Source organism: Copadichromis virginalis, linkage group LG11, assembly GCF_057382275.1.
Source record: "Copadichromis virginalis isolate Kocher_CV1m ecotype Utaka linkage group LG11, C_Virginalis_male_GT1.1, whole genome shotgun sequence".
In the NCBI taxonomy this organism is placed as follows: domain Eukaryota; kingdom Metazoa; phylum Chordata; class Actinopteri; order Cichliformes; family Cichlidae; genus Copadichromis; species Copadichromis virginalis.
The window spans coordinates 9,721,006-9,741,737 of NC_140628.1; the positions used below are offsets into that span (position 1 = coordinate 9,721,006).

At 44.0% G+C, this 20,732-nt stretch overlaps 1 protein-coding gene across 1 annotated transcript in view; it reads left to right on the forward strand.

Moving 5' to 3' along the window:
• The first annotated feature begins 458 nt into the window (after window positions 1-458).
• Window positions 459-20,732, forward strand: part of LOC146698067 (uncharacterized) — a 32,180-nt gene continuing 11,906 nt past the window's right edge. Inside the window, exons 1-3 of the mRNA XM_085473043.1 lie at window positions 459-1,249; window positions 1,324-1,505; window positions 1,726-1,884. The gene's annotated coding sequence lies outside the window, so the exon portion shown is untranslated. The remainder of the gene's footprint in view (window positions 1,250-1,323; window positions 1,506-1,725; window positions 1,885-20,732) is intronic.

Sequence of the window (20,732 nt, forward strand, 5' to 3'; positions counted from 1 at the left end):
AGGAGAACATGCTTGTTGTTGGATGAGAGTGTATGGGGGTGGGAGTTATGGAGTGTGTGTGTGTGTGTGTGTGTGTGTGTGTGTGTGTGTGTGTGTGTGTGTGTGGAAAAAGGAGCGTGACTTTAAGAGGAGAGAGAGGGATTGTTTTGATTCTTCAGGGAGCGCTTTTTTCTGTTTTGGCGTTGGCTATGGCCCACAGTAGCCTGTGTTACCATTCCTAATAAACAGCCGGTAAACTGAATACCGAACACCTCTGTCTTCTGTGGAGGGACGATACAATACAAAGTCCTCTGTATGTGGTCTGTTTAGCTAACCTTGTCACGCATTTTTAATGCAGTCAGGGCATCTCAGCTGTTTTCCCTTTAAATCATAATTTGCTTTATCAAACTTTCTTGTATGTCTTGGTAAAAATGCTGATGAAGTACAACCAGCAACAGAACTATATCAAGCTGGAGGCCTTGGAAGGACAGTTTGAATTTCTCGAATTCCACGAAAAAGGTGTTCAGTTTTATTGTAGCTTCTGATAGGGAAAAATTTTAGAAACAGATTTGTATTGTTTTAAACCTTGCCTTTAGCAAACCGTTTTGTAAATTAAGGAAACATGTATTGTATATGTATAAAAAGCAAATCATTAACTTTGAAATTTGGACTTTAGGTTCTGCAAGGGAAGAAATGTACCTATTTAATGGTTACTAAGTGGTGGCTTAATGCATTTAAAATGGACAGTCTTTACCTGTGACCTATACAAAGTGCTGCCTCAAAACCACATGAATTTTTATCTTACAGTTATTGAGATATTTTTCGTGCCCCCTGATTCAGAAGTCATATACAGGGATGCAACAGGGACAGAAGCTGATGTGGAAATAGTCAGGGCCTTGTTGGACAAGGCAATGTTGTGCTGACTGTCAGAAGTCAGCGTGAGCTTGAAAGGCAGGTTTAATCAGTCTGTTGGTGAAGACATACTACAAGAGTATGAAACAACAGAAATGCTAACTGATGCCACAAGAGGACAAATGGTTAACATCCTGGTGGCTCACATGATTGTGAGTGGGTATATATGTGGGTATATGTGTTTCAGGGTTTCTTTTTATTTGTGCCAATTTTCTGCATGGCCGTGGCATACATTTTGATGACTAATTTAATATCTCCTCTCAGACACCTCCCCACAAAAGCAGTCAGAGAGAAGTATCCTCTTGGTATTGTGATGCTCTTCCCTTGCCTGAAGAATCCATATTTTAAGAAAGGCTATGTAAGTGTCATTTTTGCATTTCAAAATTCTGAGTTCTATGAACTGAATGTGACAATAACCTTTCTTAATTTAAGGATGCTATGATGCTGCAAGCAGCACAGGATACGTTTCTTGGCATCCGAAAACAGTTCAAAGAAAAATTTGGCGAAGATCTGCAGTGCCACAGAATAGCTCTGTAGACCTTTTTCCAGGAGGCCCAAATTTCCAAAGGACTGTTAATGTTGACAGGCAGCTTGATGGGGATGCTTGCCAAGAGGTAATATCTTTGCTCTATCATACTACAGAAATTGCCTGATTTTCTAGAAGATGAGAAAGACATTTCAAAAGCTTGTTAATGAGACAGGCAGAAGTGCTGAAATCCTCTCTATCTTCCCAAGATTCCTGTATAGTAAAGGACTAGTGAGTTTGAAATGAGATGTTTGAAATAGCTTGACATTTCAAAGTATTTGTGTTGTTTAATATCTTCTCTGCCAAAGGTGTAACAAGATTTCATTTACCTGTTTGATGACGAGACATCCTCTAGACTGCTTCAGAAATGGGACGACGAGCTATGCAGCTCACTTCAACACTAGAGATGCATCACTTGGTGCAGTCGGCAGAAAGTCCTCCAGGAAGTGATCTTGATGACTCAACAAGTAAGTTGTTTCTTTTTCTTGTTTTGAAGCATTTGCCATAATTTCAGGTACAGCTGCTTCATTCATGATTTTTGCGATCATATGATTAATATTAGGAAATGAGAACACCTGTGAGACAGTTTTTTTCCCTTCAATGTTATTTGTTTGTTCAGTGAATCGCTGAAAGATGAATCTGATTTTTGTCATAAATATGAACAAGAGTTTTCAGTTAATCCTGTCACTCATTGTCCTCAGCCTACGACCAAGAAATGGCTTTCTTGCTGTTGCTGGTACATCTACTTCCACCATCTCCAGGGGAACAAAAGTCTCAAAAAATTTGTGCAATTAGTGCATGCGAGGCAATTGGGAGACTTGTACTCTTTCATGAGGTAATCATATTATTAAGGTGGTTAAAATAATTTATGTCACCTTTGTAGCCATATATAAATAATAACATAGTCAAAGGAGCTTGCAAAGAAAAGCGTCTGGACTTCTTTAAGTTGCTTGAAGACGTTTCACCTCTCATCCGAGAATCTTCTTCAGTTCTAAGGTCAAATGGTGGACAGTCTGGCTGCAGGTTATTCTCATGTCTAATGTTGAGTTTCCTTATCTTAAGCCTAGTCGTGCTGCAGTTTGGGGGAACATCTCCGTAATCAGCAGGGTTGGCAACCATACCACCGCGCTGTTGACCATCAGAAGAGGAAGTCTGACAGTGTCCATATCACCATAGCTAAGCATCTCATCCAATACAATGCAAACCACTCCCTTGGGGCATTTGATGAACTTTTCAAAACACATTTTGTGTTCAATATGTCTTATGATGCTACTGTGGCGGGGCGTGGCCTGCGGTGCCGTGCAGAGGAGGCGGACGCACCTGCACGGCATCCGCAATCACGCCCCGCCGAATTAAATATTGTACTGGGTCCTGTGGTTGGGTTGTTGGTGTTATGTTGAGCTGGAAGCGGGAGAGCTGCAGCTCTGAGTGCGAATGTACAGCAACCGTGTAGGGATTAATAAAAGCATCAAAATGCCACTGGGTCTGCCGTGGTCGTTTACAGTGGTGCCGAAACCCAGGACGGGAGGCACGGCAGATCCAGGAGTGGGCCAGCAGAGGGAGGACCTGGCGAGAATGGTGGCCGAGCTGGCGGCCACGCAGCAGGAGCAGGCGGCGGTGTGGCGCCGCAGGCGGGAAGAGCTGCAGGACCAGACCGAACGCCACCTGCAGAGGATGGAGAATCTGGCGGCGCTGATCCGGTCCTGCCCGACACCACCGCCACCCCCACCGGCGCTCCCCAATGGCGCTGGAGTGGAGGAGATCCAGTCCGTGCAGGCGCCCGTGCCGGCCCCCAGGTTGCGACCAACTAGCACGCAGCCTGCCACAGCGCCTGTCCCCACACCTCGCGTGGGAGCCGCAGGGGCTCTGCAGGGCCCGGTGCCCGTTCCTGCGCCTCGGAAGAAGGCGGCGGAGCCGGCAGCGGTGGAGGCGGCGCCCGAGGAGCCGCTCCAGCCGGGAGAGACAACAGTGGAGGCGGCGCCCGAGGAGCTGCTCCAGCCGGTAGAGGCAGCGCCGGAGGCGCAGCGAGGGGAGCTGCTCCAGCCGGCAGCGGTGGAGGTGCAGCGTGAGCTGCTCCCACCGGGAGGGGCGGAGAAGCCGCGGGATAAGTCGGTGGTGCACGTGCTAAGGGAGTCCGCGCCACCGAAGCCCGAGGTTAGCGGGGTGAGCAGAGCGGCCTCACCTCCACCAGAGGCCGGTGCCTGCCGGACATCTGCCCAGCCGCCTGCGAGCTGGGGCGCACGACCGTACCAACAGCGCCGCGTCCACCTGCCACGCGGCCGACCTCCGGACCAGCTTCGCCGACGCTGCTGGGTTCGCAGCCACCTGAACTCACAACTCCCCGTCGCTTGGCCAGGGCCCGGGGGCGCCGACGGTCCGGGCTGATCCCCTCTCCCGCTCGCGGTGGGGGGAGTACGTTCGGCCGGATGGTTCCCCGGCCTCAGTCGGGCGATGGGGGTATGTGGCGGGGCGTGGCCTGCGGTGCCGTGCAGAGGAGGCGGACGCACCTGCACGGCATCCGCAATCACGCCCCGCCGAATTAAATATTGTACTGGGTCCTGTGGTTGGGTTGTTGGTGTTATGTTGAGCTGGAAGCGGGAGAGCTGCAGCTCTGAGTGCGAATGTACAGCAACCGTGTAGGGATTAATAAAAGCATCAAAATGCCACTGGGTCTGCCGTGGTCGTTTACAGCTACGTTGGAGAATTTTTACACATTCCTGCAGACAACAGTGTATTGTGTAACATTAATATGGGCAAAATGAGAGAGTCACCCAGATTTAAGATTTGAGAGCCAGACTGCTTAATCAGCCACTACCGCTCTCACTCAGGGAGTGAGAAGTTAAAACTATGCTGACTTGTTTAATTTATCAGAAACTGTATCCCAACAATCAGCAGTTGATTTCACATTTAAGAGTTGAACATGGTTAATATCCTAGGCCCAAATTAAAATTGTTTTGTACTCAGCAAGGCTGTAGGTTTCAGTTCTTGACATACGCAGGTTTCCGAAAGCACCTTAACAGTGGTCATGTTTGCAATGTGTGCCTCCATTGTGGCCAAATTACAGGGGAGTGGGATTTCCAATAGTTTGGTGTCCTCAATTGTAGGATACTTGGACGAACTAACAAGTGAAATTTACTCACAAGCAAAGCATACTGCCATTTCTGCTTTACTTGTAACTGATCCCAGCATATCTGGGATAAATCAATCTTTTGACAAATTTGAAAATATTTTCACAAATCTGAATACAGAATGGAAACTAAATAAATACTTCAACCAAAATGGGGAGTTGAGCACCCAGCTGAAATAACACTGGGAGTGAGATATGACAACAGGCAAAATCCAGTATTTATGATCAAGTACTGTAAGTGATACTTTTATATATGGACCAATTTTAGAAACACTGAGGTTAGTGTGCAGAAATCCAGACATTTATGTGCTCTTAAATGAGTGTAGACCAGAACCTAGTGCTTACACTGACTTCTCTGATGGAAGTTATTTTAAAACTCACTCTTCGTTTTCAGCCAAAAGACAAGCATTACAAATTCAGCTATGCTATGATGACTTTGAAACAGCCAATCCCCTTGGCTCCAAATGTAGAATTTCCAATTTATAAGAAACTTGCCCCCCAAATTTATTTTGGTTTTGAATAGCATTCATTTGGCTTGGTGCTAGAATCGACCAGAATTCTTTGTAGAATTCTGCAGGAAAGCCATCTGGACCTGGAGCCTTATTATTGGGCATACTTATCAATGCTTCCTGGAGTTCACCTAGTGTTAGTGGTGAATCCAGTGCCATTGCTTGAGTGTCTAATAATTTTGGAAGAGTTATGTTGTCTAAAAACTGATCAATTTCTTTTTCTTTTTCTTTTTTTTTTTTTTTTTTGCCTGTCCCGTTTGGCTCTTTTGCCATCAGAATTGTTGTCTAAAGGCAAAGAAAGATGCCCAACGGATTTACTTTACCAAATTGACCATCCCAGCCTTGGGATGGTCCATTTGATTCACCTTTTATTGTTTATTTTATTTTCACTTACTGAATACGGGACAGACTTGACTGGGGGAAAGAAGAGGAGAAAGAAAGAGGGAAAGAGAAACAGCTGAGAAGAGGGACGGGGGAGAATCAGAATCAGAATCAGAATCAGAAAGGGGTTTATTGCCAAATGTTGAGCAGGTTTACAACATTAGGAAATTGCTGCGGTGCAAAAGACAAAAACCAACAGAATGAGCAGGAAAAAAAAGAAGAAAAAAAATGCATATATCAATCACCTGGATCACCTGCTGAGAAAGAAAAAAGAAAACAAGCAGAAGAGAACAAGAGTAATAGAATAAACAACATCACAATGATATATGGGAATATGACAGTAAATACTAAATATTAAACATTATTGTGCAGCACATAAGATCGACAGAACACAGTGTGCTTTGAGGTAGGAGCCAAAAAGGGTGTAGTTTGTGGGTGTGATCACCCGTGTGTACACCTGTGAGCATGGACGCGCTTGTTTTTTGTTTTTTAAAAGGTTCCTTCATGTAATGATCTGCTAGAGGGTGTGGGGGGGCCACAGCCCCGTCCTCCAGGGTATGAAGCAGGTATGGAGGAGATCAAAACTCCAGACATCCAGAGGCCCCCAGAACACAAGAGACCAAGGAAGACCAACAGAGGGGCAGCCGCGCCACTGTCCCAGAAAGAGCTGAGGAGAGTCCCAGATGAGTGCTCACTCAGCAGCCGCGGAGCAGAAGCCAGGGGGAGTTGCAGTGACGCGCCCGTGAGCTCCGCCGGCAGCCAGCCGTGCCTAAGTGACCGAGCCCCAGGCCGAGAGGCCGGTGGCACCCCACCTCCGAAGTGGCCCGAGCAAGCCCCAGGCTCCAGGCCCCGATAAGCGGCCGCCAAGGAGTGAGCCGGTGTGTACCTGGACGCCCATCCCCAGACACAAAGAACCACCAACACACCGATGTCTGAGGGAGTCCGCCACTGGCAGGGGAAGTGGTGGTAGGGGGAGATAGGCCTCCAAACCTTGGAGGGCCTAAGATGTCCCCAGAGAGGTGGCGCCTGACACCCAACCTGACATATAGACACAGAAATACAGGCACACACATATACAAACATCCATTCCCACCCTCATGCTCTCATATGCACTTACTCCACACTCAACCAACGTGGAGACAGACATAAAGAGACGCTGTACACACGATCACACTCCCCAAGCGTACTCTACGAACCGGGTCTAGGTACCCTTGCCCCTGGAGGGGGGAACTGCACCCAGACCCAGGTGGTGTTACCCTTTTCCCTGCGGTGGGGGGAGGCAGACCGCCCCGACTCCGCAGCAGCAGGGAGGCCCCACACTCCAGACCGCAGTCCAGATCAATTTCTTTTTTAGATGGGTTTATTTGTGGTGAATACAACGTTTTATAGAAATCCCTGAAAATGTTGTTTATTTGTATGGGTTCATATATTGTGTTCCCAGATGAATCTTGAACAGCACATATAGTTGTTTTTTCTTTCTTTATTTTTAGCTGGTTTGCTAGAAATTGACCAGATTTATTACCATGTTCATAATTTTGTAAGCGTAGTCTTTGTACTAAGAATTTTGTTTTTTTATCAATTATCTCATTTAATTCTAGTTTTGTTTTGCATATTTTGTTCAATGTTTCCTGATCTTGGTGGGACGCGTAGGCTTCTTCTAGTGATTTGATGTTTTTTTCTAATTCCTGAATATTTTTGTTTTCTTTTTTCTTTTTATGTGATGAGAAAGAAATTATTTTACCTCTCATCACAGCTTTCCCTGCTTCCCATAGAACAGAAGCTGATGTTTCGGGAGTGTCATTATAGTCTAAATATGAAGTCCACTCTTTTTTAAAATATTTAATAAAGTCTTCATCTTTAAGTAGTGATATATTAAATCTCCAGTTTTTTCTTGGCGTAGTATTATTCTTGTGCATTAGTGTTAAAGATACAGGACCATGATCGCTGACAGCTATAGGGTGAATCTCAGTGTCTGAAATGTCGTTCAGCAGTGAGCTGCTGACCAAAAAATAATCCAGACGAGAGTAGGAGTGATGAACATGTGAGAAAAAAGTATATTCCTTACTGGTGGGGTGAAGGGAGCGCCATGCATCGCAAAGACCAAAGTCGCTCATATACTGTTTGATTATATTTATGGACTGCCAATTACGCTGAGTTCCCGCTGTATTGAGCCTATCCATGTCTTCATTTAGTCCAAGGTTGAGGTCGCCTCCAAGAACAAGTGTGCCATCTAAGTGTTCAGAGAGTGCACTGAAAAAACCGTGAAAGAATGAGGGATCATCAACATTTGGACCATATACACTTGCAATACATAGCTTTTTTATCAAGTATAGATAGTTTAATAATTAAGAATCTGCCCTCTGGATCTATAACTGTATCGAGTACCATGAAATTAATATTTTTATGTATTAAAATTGCTACTCCCCTTTGTCTAGAATTATAACAAGCTGAGAACACATTGGGAAACTCAGGTGTTTTAAGTTCATTCGAACCTCTAAGAGGTCTGTGGGTCTCTTGTAACAGGACAACATCTGCCTGTAGTTTTTTGAGTTGGTTAAATATTTTTAACCTCTTTTCTCTGGAGCCAGCTCCATTTATATTCCATGTAATAAGATAAGATAAGATAAGAAAAGATAACCTTTATTAGTCCCACACGTGGGAAATTTGTTTTGTCACAGCAGGAAGTGGACAGTGCAAAAGTTATGACGCAAAAATTAGAATACAATAAGAATAAATACAGTACACAGCTGTACAGAATAGAATAAAATAATATACTATATACAGTAGAATAAAATAGAATAAAAATATACAATAAGATAAAAATAGAATACGAATGCTATATACAACTGAGTAAAAATACAACGATGCCAGAAAAGATTATTGCACTTAGTGTTATTGCACATGTGTGGATGTGTGTGTTTGTTCAGTTAAAGTCTTTGTTGTGGAGTCTGACAGCAGTGGGGAGGAAAGACCTGCGAAATCTCTCCGTCCCACACCGTGGGTGCCGCAGTCTCCCACTGAAGGAGCTGCTCAGTGCTGTCACAGTCTACTGCATGGGGTGGGAGACGTTGTCCAACAGGGATGACAGCTTAGCCGCCATTCTCCTGTCACTCACCACCTCCACTGGGTCCAGAGGGCATCCTAGAACAGAGCTGGCCCTTCGGATCACCCTGTTCAGTCTCTTCCTGTCCCCAGCAGAGATGCTGCCGCCCCAGCAGACCACACCATAAAAGATAGCAGAAGCCACCACAGAGTCATAGAAGGTCTTCAGGAGTGGGCCCTCCACCCCAAACGACCTGAGTCTCCGCAGCAGGTACAACCTGCTCTGCCCTTTCCTGTAGAGGGCGTCTGAGTTATGAGTCCAGTCCAGTCTGATGAACACCAAGGTACCTGTAGCTGTCCACAGCCTCAATGTCCATACCCTGGATGTTCAGTGGTTGCAGTGGAGAATGCTTGTGCCTGCGGAAGTCTACCACCAGCTCCTTGGTTTTACTGGCGTTGATCTGGAGGTAGTTCAGCTGGCACCAGTCCACAAAGTCTTGAGTCAGTCCTCTGTACTCCTTGTCGTCCCCATCAGTGATGAGGCCGACTATTGCAGAGTCATCAGAGAACTTCTGCAGGAAGCACTGGGTGGAATTGTGGGAGAAGTCTGCAGTGTAGATGGTGAAGAGGAACGGAGCCAGAACCGTTCCCTGTGGGGCCCCCGTACTGCAGACGACCCTGTCCGACACACAGCCCTGAGTCCTCACATACTGTGGTCGGTCGGTGAGGTAGTCCAAAATCCAGGTAGTGAGGTGATGGTCCACTCCAGAGTTCTCCAGCTTGTCCTTCAGAACCGAGGGAAGAATAGTGTTGAAGGCACTGGAGAAATCAAAGAACATGATTCTCACAGTGCTTCCAGCGGTCTCCAGGTGAGCGAGGGAACGATGTAGGAGGTGAATGACGGCATCATCCGCTCCAATGCCAGGCTGGTAGGCAAACTGAAGTGGGTCCAGTGATGAGCTTGTTAGGCGCCGAAGCTGAGCCAGGACCAACCGCTCCAGGGTCTTCATCAGGTGGGATGTCAGAGCCACCGGCCTGTAGCTGTTGAGGTCCTTGGGGCGTGAAGTCTTTGGCACTGGTACAACACAGGAGGTTTTCCAGAGCTGTGGGACTCTTCCCAACCTCAGGCTCAGGTTGAAGAGGTGCTCCATCACCCCACACAGTTGGTCCGCGCAGGACCTGACGACCCTCGAGCTGATGCCATCTGGGCCCGCTGCCTTCTTGCCATTAATCCTCCTCAGTTCCCTCCTAACCTGGGTGGTTGAGAGAGACAGGCTGGAGCCTTGTGTTGAGTGTGTATTGGATGCTGTTGTTGGGGGTGGGGAGGAGTGAGCAGGGTGAATAGAGGAGGTGTGAAGTGTCTGAGGTGTCAGAGGTGGAACAGCAGCAGTGGGGGTGGGTGAGTCTGCAGCCGATGTTGTAGACTGTCTCATGGTTGAATCAAATCTGTTGAAGAAATGATTCAGTTCATTTGCCCATGAACCTCAGTGTACCCATAGATGTTTGTGTATAACTAGGGATGTATGCTGTGTGCGTCGCTTAGACAGGTGGAGAGAATACGTCACTTGTTCATAAATAAAGAGAAGGAGAGAGAGAAAAAATGTGTGGCGAGATGCTCCCTGAGTCTGACTTTGTATATGCATAGTTACTAATATGAGTAGGCTTGGCTTAAGTGTGTGTATCCTAAACGACTGTGTGCGCTGTCTGACTGAAGTAAATGTGCTGCCGTTGAGCGCATGGTGCGTATGTGTCGAAATAAAGGATGTTTGTGGATGAGTGTCGAAGCAGGTGATCGAGGCAGCGAAAGGAATAAAGAAAGAAACCAAGGACAGGGGTTCTTGATAACAGGTTGCACGACTGCATGTTTAAAGACAGTCGGAACATAGCCAGATGACAGTGATAAGTTCATTAAAAATAAGATACAGGACCCGATTGTATTCAATGCATCCTTAATGATACGAGAAGGAATAATGTCATGCAGAGAATTTGACCTTCTCAGGTTATTAATTATTTCCTTTAAAGTCGAGAATGACACAGGTTCAAACTGTTGAAAAACCATTGAACATTCCGAAACTGGGGCTTGATTTACTACCGGAGAATGTGGGGCCCTTAACACTGAGATTTTATCTATAAAATAATTTAGAAATTTTTCGCAGAGGGCCGGGGAGGCACCCATCGAAACATCAGAGCAGGGATTAACCACTGAGTTAAAGATTTTTAACAGAACTCGAGGATTGTGACTATTAGTCGCAATAATGTTTGACAAAAAATAAGTTTTTGCCATTTTGGCAGCCTTCTGAAATTTAGACCGACTCATATGCAGGATGTCAAGGGACACCTGAAGTTGATCTTTTTTCCATCTCCTCTCAGCTTGACGACATTCACGTCTAAGAGCGAGGGTGGATTCATTTAGCCAAAGTTGGCGAGAGGTTTTACGGCTTTTAGTTTTTACTGGAGCCACAGTGTCCAAAATAGAAGAACATGTAGAAATAAAAGAGTTGACTACGCCATCAACCGAGAGAAGTGCATTACTGATGTCATCGTAACAGAAAGAGTTAGCAAAGGCCGCAGAGAAAAGGGCAATAGCCTCAGAATTAATCAGACGCGATCGGCTCAGTGGACCCTCAGAGTTCAGTTCCATATTGCATAACTGAACATCAAACATAACTGGGAAATGGTCCGAAATCCCAGCATCATTAATGTCTGTGATGCAAATATCCAGTCCATACGACAATACCAAGTCCAGCATATGCCCTTTAGTGTGGGTTGATTTTCTCACCCACTGAGTGATATTAAAAGAGTCAATAGGGAAAGAAAGTCCTTAGCCAATAGGTCCTCCTCACAGCATATATGAATGTTAAAATCACCACAAATAAGAACACGATCATAATTTAAAAAGATAAATCCTAAAAGATCAGCAAATTCACGGATAAAATCCTTGTTGCGCTTCGGAGGTCGATACACCACCGCACAGAGGGTCCGGGGGGAACCGGACAGCTCCAGTAGTTGTACTTCGAAGCTGGAATGCGAGGCAGGAGGCAGTTGCCGCACTCGAAATTTACTTCTAAAAACCAAGGCTAGCCCTCCACCCCTGCCCGCGGTCCTAGGAGAGTTAAAAAAAGCACAATCCAGTGGAAGAAGTTCCAAAAGGGATGTAGAGGCTAAGCCTACGCTTGAAGCCACTGAGGTGGTCGTTAACGGGGGTGACGCGATGTCACTGGTATGCATGAATTAAGTTCACAGTCCAATAACTCCAGCAGTATGTATCTTGTCCTTTTTGGTCTTTATTCTGTATCGACTTAGCATAACAGCGCAACGGTCACAAACTGTTTGCCTTCTCAATGACACACCTGACGCCGATTACGTGCGTCTACCTTAAATACCTTTACATTACATAATCAAAACAGAAAAAGGTGACCTCTAGTGACCACATAAGGTATTAACCCAAGAATGGCTCCTACACCCCGGCCCCTAATTGAAATGGCTATCAGACATGGCAATTCTAATCACAAAGAAAATAAGGAGCCACTAATACAGTCTACTTTAGACCTATACATTCACATAAATAAACATAAGTAACACACTTTTAGATTACAGTCTCATGTAACAAGCAAAGTTTAGTTACAGGTCTTTCCAGAATATTAGTCTTTGTTTTTAAACGTGCAGATCGCACAAGTCCTTTTTTGTCACGAATGGCTTCCAGAACTCTTCCAAGTGGCCAGGAACCACGCGGTGCAGAAGAATCCATTATAATGACTATATCTCCAGGTTTTAGATTCTTCTTCTTTTGGTTCCATTTTTGTCTCTCCTGTAACAAAGGCAGGTATTCGCGTATCCATCGTTTCCAAAAAAGATCTGAGATGTACTGAGCCTGTTTCCATCTTCTCTTCAGATACATATCCTGAGGGTCAAATAGTCCGGGTGGTAAAGATGGTTTTCCTTTCATCAGGAGGATGTGATTTGGTGTAAGTGGCTCTAGGTCTTTTGGATCATCAGAAAGCTTTGTGATGGGTCTGTCATTTAAAATTGCTTCAATTTCACATAGAACCGTATTTAATCCATCGTCGTCCAACTGTTGTTGCTGAAGAACGGATCTCAGAATCTTTCTGATCATACGAATTATCCGTTCCCAAGTTCCACCATGATGTGATGCTCCAGGTGAATTAAAACTCCATCTTATTCCAATGTGTCGCAAAGCATCCACTATTTGGGTATGTTTCAGCAATTCAAGAGCCTCCCTTAACTCTCTGTCTGCTCCGACAAAGTTGGTTCCATTGTCCGATTGGATGTGAGCGACTTGACCTCTTCGACTCACAAAACGACGCAAAGCATTAATGCAGGCATCTGTGTTTAGAGAGCTAGCCACTTCCAAGTGCACTACTCGGCTGGCTAAACAGGTGAAAATGACTCCATAGCGTTTAGCTGTACCTCGTCCTCTTTTCACTTCAATAGGTCCGAAGTAATCAACCCCGACATTGGTGAATGGTGGGTTATCTGGCAAGATTCTTTCCTTGGGTAAATCTGCCATCTTTTGCTCCAAGGCTTTTCCATGATATTTTCTGCAAAAATTACATTCTGCGATAACCTTCCTTACAGCTGAATTGGCCTTTGTGATCCAGTATTTTCTCCTTAGTGTGGATAAGGTGTGGTTACGACCGCTATGACCAAGCTGTTGATGAATGTGCTTTAGGATGAGACTTGCTACATGTTGATCCTTTGCAAGAACAAAGGGATGCTTTATTTCTTCTGGTAAGGAGCCCTTTGTCAGTCGTCCCCCAACTCTTAAGAGGCCTTTATCGTCAAGATAAGGATCTAATCTATAAATTGAGCTGTGCCTGCTCACAGAACCTTTCCCACTTGACAACGTAGCAATCTCCTCTCCAAATCGTTGTTGCTGGCAAAATCTAATAATGGCAAGCTCAGCTTCCAGAAGATCCTTTGAAGATAGTCTGTACAGTTGCGTTTTCTTTACTTTCTCCTTTGTAGTACCTTTACAAATTGGGTTATCTGAGTAAGGTTGCGGTCTTTTTTTCTTATTTCTCATTGAACGAAGGATTTCCTTCAGTCTAAGGAACCAAGCAACAGCAACCTTGAGCCTTCTCCAGTCTGAGAAGTACACCATCAATTGACATGTAGCATCAAGCAAGTCTTTTACCTGAGTAACATTTACTGTGGCCTCACCTTTGACTTCAGGGTCCTCTAGTTCTAAGGAGCATTCCATTAAATTGGTTGGCCAATCACTTTCTGGCTTCTGCAGAAAGCTTGGTCCTTTGATCCAGCGGCTGCTATGAACAACGTTCCCAGCCTTGAGCCCTCTTGTAGCATCATCTGCTGGATTTTCCTTTGAGCTTACATATCTCCATTGTGATTGTTTAGTTGCAGTTGTAATGAATGAGACTCTGTTTGCCACAAAGGCAAGGAATCGTTTGTCCTCATTCATTATATATTTGAGTACAGATGTACTATCTGTCCAAAATATAGATTGCTCGAGTTTCATTCTTAACTGAGCCCTTAACATGAGATCCACTCGGACGGCAACTACAGCAGCTGTTAGTTCCAGACGTGGAATAGTGACAGGTTTTAGAGGTGTTACTCTTGCCTTGCCCATCAAGAACGCGACGTGGATGGATTTCCTATTATCTTGCATGCGCAGATATGACACGGTTCCATATCCAGATTCACCAGCATCTGAAAAATGGTGTAGCTGTGCATGTGAGAGAGGTCCAAACTCTCTTGGTTGTATACACCTTTTAACCTTGAAATGGGAAAGCATTTGCAAATCACTGAGCCAACCTTTCCACTTTTGCAACATGGTTTGGGGTATTGGTTCATCCCATCCCAGTTTCCTTTTGCAAAGCTCCTGCTGCATTCCTTTGGCAGGCAGCAGGACTGGTGCAAGAAATCCCAATGGATCGTAAATGGAACTTGATATTGATAACATTCCACGCCTAGTACAGGATTTTTGAGGGATATCCATTTTGAAGTTGAATGTATCAGTTTCCACGCACCACTGCAAGCCCAGAGCTCTTTCTACCGGAAGTTTGTCTCTGTCAAGATTTAATTCTTTCAAGTCTTTAGCCCTTTGCTCCTCAGAGATACTTTGCAACAGGGTGCGATTGTTACTGACCCACTTGGTCAGTGTAAATCCTCCCCTTTGACAGAGTGCTGAAAGATCTTTGACCAAATCGACAGCATCTGAGGTGGAGGCCACACTCTTTAAACAGTCGTCCACATAGAAGTTCTCTTTCAGCGTTTCACATACCTTGTCTAGGAATTCAGTTTTATTGTCCTCAGCTGTTTTTCTCAAAGCGAAACTGGCACAGCTAGGGGAAGATACTGCACCGAACAGATGAACAGTCATGCGAAACTCAATTATGTCCTTGCTCAGATCTCCATCTGGCCACCATAAAAAACGCAGAAAGTCTCTATCCTCTTTGGCAACTTTAACTTGATAAAACATTGCCTTTATGTCACCCATAAATGCGACTGGATCCTGTCGAAATCTAAGCAAAACCCCAAGCAATGTGCTTGTGAGATTAGGACCTTGTAAGAGCTGCTTGTTTAATGATGTCCCCTGGAATGATGCCCCACAGTCAAATACAATTCTTATGGATCGTTTTCTGGGATGGTAAACTGCGTGATGAGGAATGTACCACTTCTTTCCATTTTCGCAAGACAGCTGCTGTGAAGGTATTTGCTCTGCATATCCATTACTTATCATCTCGTCCATAAAGTTTTTATATTCTTTATGCAACTGTTCATTGTTGAGAAGTTTTCGTTGTAGACTTTGCAATCTTTGTTTAACTATGGAGAAATTGTTTGGCATCTTTATGTTATCCTTTTTAAAAGGTAACTTCAAACAGTAGTGTCCATCTTCCATTGTTGCAGATTTTTCCATGATCTTCATGAACTTAAGGTCCTCCCTTGACAAACCCTTTTCCTCTGTAACCCTTTCATTAAAGTCATAGTTATATTGACTTTTCAACATCTCCTCCAGCTTACAAACAGATATCCTATTTACAACTGTTGGTGGGTGCTCGCTGTCCAAGTTGCTTTTACCATCTTCCATGGGCCCATTTATGACCCAACCCAATGCTGTTCTTATAGCATATGGGCCATTCCCCTGGCTATGAATGACCTCCCATGGTTCCAATAACTTGGGAGCGTTGCATCCAATCAACAGGTCCACATTAGCCATTATGTGGGGAATTTGAACCTTTGACAGATATGGCCACCTGATCAGATCTTCTTCCTTTACAAAGTTATCCGTGGTGACAGGCATCCTTTCCTGTGTTAGGATTTCTGGAAGTTCATAGAAGGCATTGCTGCCTAAACCAGAAACTTCAAGACCAGTAAGTGAGTGGGCAGAGACGACCTTTTCTTGACCCATCGTTTGTAACAGGAAGTGAGTTCTTTTGCCCACAAGATTTAGCCTTTGCATGAGGTGCTCTGAACAGAAGCTAGCTGAACTGCCAGGATCTAAAAAAGCATATGTCTGTATGACATGACTACCTTTAACAGACTTTATTTGAACTGGCAGAATGGAAAGCAAACCGCTTTCTCTTCCGGCCCCTGTATGACCACAAGTTTTTACATTCTTTGAAGAGGAGGGCTCTCCATAGCATTCAGGGCTTACACCATCGTTATCAATATGGAGGACAGTGGGATGACCTTTACCACACGTTCTACATATCAAACGCTTAGCACAGTCCTTGCTTATGTGCCCAGCACCTAAGCAACCAAAACACAGCCCTTTCTCTTTTAGAAAAAGCATTTTGTCTCTGTGCTTCTTCCGCTGAAACTGTTGACACTCCTCCAGTGTGTGTCGTTGAGTACAGCAGACACAAGATGGCTTTACTGTAAAGTCATGGCTTGTTGTAGTAATCAGCCTTTCCGTGCTGTAGGTTTTATTCATGTTCATGGGTGTGGCTGTAGCAGCAAAGCTGTTCCCTTTAATTTGTTTGCTTGGTTGTGACTTCAGTCTGTTGTCAACCTTTGAGACGGGGATTGTTGACGTTACATTCTGAATGTCCCCAAACAAAGGATCTGAAAGAATTTTCACCTGCTTTTCAATAAATGCAACCAAATCTTCAAACCGAGCTCTGTGTTTAGAGGTTTCCAATATATCATATGCAAACGCTCTCCATTTCGCTCTCATTTTATATGGCAACTTGCACAAAATGATTTTCATGTTCACTGGCATGTCCAGTTCCTGCATATGTTGCAATGTTTCCATGACATTACAACTCCCACGTAAGAAAAGGGAATATGCTTGCAATGATTTCACATCTTCAGTTTTAATTGCAGGCCAAGATAACGCCTTGTCAATGTAAGCAGTTGCAATTTTATATTCATTTCCGAAGTGTTCTTTGAGCAGTTGCTTTGCTTGTATATAGCCTTGTCCTGCAGCCATATGTTGACAACTGCGTACCAGCTCTCTCGGCTGTCCTGTTGTAAACTGCTCCAAATAATACAAGCAGTCCCTCTTATTGGCCTTTTCTTCCACTCCTTGTTCAAACGCATTAATGAAAGAGATGTACTGAAGAGGATCACCATCGAATACAGGTATTTTCCTGGATGGTAATGACGATGCACGCTGATGCTGAACAAGGGTTGCAGTTATTTCATTTTGTCTTTGTAAAATGGTACAAATGTCCTCCGACCGTCCTTCTGCCGCTGTAGGAAATGACCTGGGCGATGGAGGATCCACATTGTGAAATTGCGTTGTGATGACCGTTTCAGCTTGTGGCTCACCTTCAATTTCCGTTCCTGGCAGGATCATTGCAGATATGTTGCTTTCAGTCTGTACTATTTGCACTGCAGGTTTATCTTCATTGACTGGTGTACTAGGCTTGACTGTGGCTGAAGCAGCTGTTTTCTTGATTTCACTTTCATAATATGAATTCATAGCATTGGACAATATGTTAGATATACTTTGAACTTCAGCAGCTTGGAGAACAGCTAACTTTGCAGAAGAGGCAGAAAGCAACGCTTCAAGCTCAAGCTGTTCACGTTTCCTCCTTAGCTTTAGCTCTTGCTCCTCCAAAGCATGCTTCTCTTTTAAGACTGCCATACAAGCGAGTAATGCTGCCTTTTCTGCTTTTGCTTTGATTTTGGCAGAAGAAGTTGTGCTCACTTTACCACTAGATGAGCTTTTAGTGACTGAAGATTTACCAACAACATTTGAAACACTGTCCTCTGGCTTAACACCATCATCAACACCATGATCACCCTTTAAATGTAAATGTTCGCAACCTGACAACCATTCTTTCACTTCATAAGTGAACTCATCATAATGCATTGTTTTTGCTTTAAACCATGTTTCATGCTTTTCTTTTTCATCATCTGGTAACAAACACATCAATGAACCATGAATTGTTTTTGCTTCATTACACAAACCAACAAAATCATTGAATGATGCTTGAATCATAGAAGTTTCATTTTTTTCCATTGAGACCCTTATACGCTCTTTTAAATTCCATCCATCTATCCATCTTCATCCGCTTTGTCCGGGGCCGGGTCGCGGGGGCAGCAGCCTAAGCAAAGAGGCCCAGACCTCCCTCTCCCCAGCCACCTCCTCCAGCTTATCCGGGGGAATACCAAGGCGTTCCCAGGCCAGCCGAGAGATATAATCTCTCCAGCGTGTCCTGGGTCTGCCCCGGGGCATGGAGCTACCTGCCAGAGAGCAGCAGGTAAGCGCATAGTCCCTCCTGCTAGCCCTCAATGTCTACGTGTATTCAAAATTGAGAGGTGGGCAACGACGCCAGGGGTGAGGTGTACACCCTGATGGTAAATTGGACTCCGTGTATCGTGCCCACCCCCAAGATCCTATATGTATGTGTAATGAGAGTGTGAGTAATGTGAATGTCTAAGTTGTGGGATAAAATTGAGGCAGAGGCAGCTAGAAGGGGACAGAGGGGGGGGGGGGGGGTGGCCTCCTCTGCACCCTGGTGACATACCCCTACTCCAAGGCCCTGCATGTGTGGGTGGTTGTGGTGGAGCGGCGAGGTCTATCGCGATAGTTTAATTTCTCTATCGAGTAAAAGTTATATCGCGATACATATCGTTATCGTTCTATCGCCCAGCTCTACTCTCCTTGCAACATGGCAAATTGAACCTCCTCCACCCTAATTCAGATCTGGCGTTTGGAACTATTTTGGTTTTCATGTGATGTATGACCCTGAAGGTAAGCGCGTCATGGACAAAAGTAAAACACTATGTCGGATGTGCCACGCAATGCTCAATTACATTGGTGGGAACTAGTGCGTTAGCGCAGTTAGCTCGTTAAGGTGTTGGCCGTCCAGCCCCACGCACGGGGCGATCCGCCGTGTTGTGGCGTTAAGGTCATTTCAGATTAACGCTGACAGCACTAGTGGGAACACAATGAATATGACTGCACATTTATGCCGACATCACCCTAGTGCAAAGACAAGTGGAAGCAGACAAAAACAACAAGCACGCATGCTACAAACTTTACCCGAGTCATTTAGACAGCCATTAGCACATGATTCTCCTTATGGGGCCTGATATGTTTAATATGCTGCTGAGAATATAGCCCAGAAGAAGCGTATAGTATAGCTTTTATTTTGACCGCGGTAAAGTGAGCCGTCATTTGTGAGCCGCGGTCAAGCCAGCCGCCTCCTATCCGCCGCATAAATTTCCTTGCGCTTTTACACCAGTCTTTACGGTAGCGCCTTTTCGCTTTATATAAAAATTCATTAAAAATCATCCTGAGTAGTTGAGGTCCAACTTTCAACACATCCCTCCTCATCCCTCCTACTGTACCTGTGTGCCAAGTTTCAGCCAGATTTACTGTAGAATTCCTCTGAAATTACAGTACATTTATATACAATACAGTCAATACAGTCAATACAGTCAATACAATAGAATTATGTCAATTTTCAAAAATTCATTAAAAATCATCCTGAGTAGTTGATGTCCAACTTTCAACACATCCCTACTCTGGGACACCTACTGTACCTGTGTGCCAAGTTTCATCCAGATTTACTGTAGAATTCCTCAGAAATTAAAGGGTACTTGTATTCAATTCAATACAGTCAATACAATAGAATTATGTCAATTTTCAAAAATTCATTAAAAATCATGCTGAGTAGTTGAGGTCCAACTTTCAACAGATTCCTTCTCTGGGACACCTACTCTACCTGTGTGCCAGGTTTCATCTAGATTTACTGTAGAATTCCTCAGAAATTAAAGGGTACTTGTATCCAATGCAATACAGCCAATACACTACAATTATGTCAATTTTCAAAAATTCATGAAAAATCATCCTGAGTAGTTGATGTCCAACTTTCAACACATCCCTCCTCTAGGACACCTACTGTACCTGTGTGCCAAGATTCAGCCAGATTTACTGTAGAATTCCTCAGAAATTAAAGGGTACTTGTATTCAATTCAATACAGCCAATACAATAGAATTGCGGTTTATTTTGAAAAGAGCCATTTCTCTGAAATAAACTCTATTTTCCAAAGATGAGTGATTTCTCGATCAGATAGATTTATTTTTTTTATTACTTTGTTGTTTCAGCAACATTAAATTTAAAAACTGTACTTTTGAGTTAAAATATATATTTATAATTTTAATAAATGACAAATTAAAGAGGCATGAACATTTTTTTGTATCGAAAAAATATCAAACTGTGACACCAAAGTATCGAACCAAACCGTGAATTTTGTGTATCGTTGCACCCCTAATATATATATATTTATAGCATTTGATTGTTGACCCCACATACTATTTAAATACTTGTATCTACATAGAGACTTGATACCTAAGCATCATTTTATGAGCCATTACCCATCTTCTGTTAGTAAAATTGGCCCCTTATTACACATGTGGAGTATGAGGTTTGAAGCCAAAGTGAAGGTGTTTAAAGATTTTTATAAACATTTCAAAAATGCAACCAAATCACATGCTAAAAAGCATCAGTGCTTATCACCAGGAAACCTTCACCCTAAAACAAAATGAATTTGGGCCAATTAAATGTTTTTCTGTCAGAGACAAGAATGTGATCAGCAATTAAGTTCTTAAAATGATTTGTTCAAAAGAGCTTTTCTCAACTACTTGCGTTAAAGTTGATAGTTTAGAATATAAAGCTGGACTTGTTGTTTGCAGTACCATGGAAGAAAATATGCCTATCTTTTGTCAAATAAGTGATATACTTTTGGTAGAAAATCCCTTTTTTAATAACCATTATCATGCAGTCAGTACTGTAAAGTGAGGAAAGGTGAATTATTA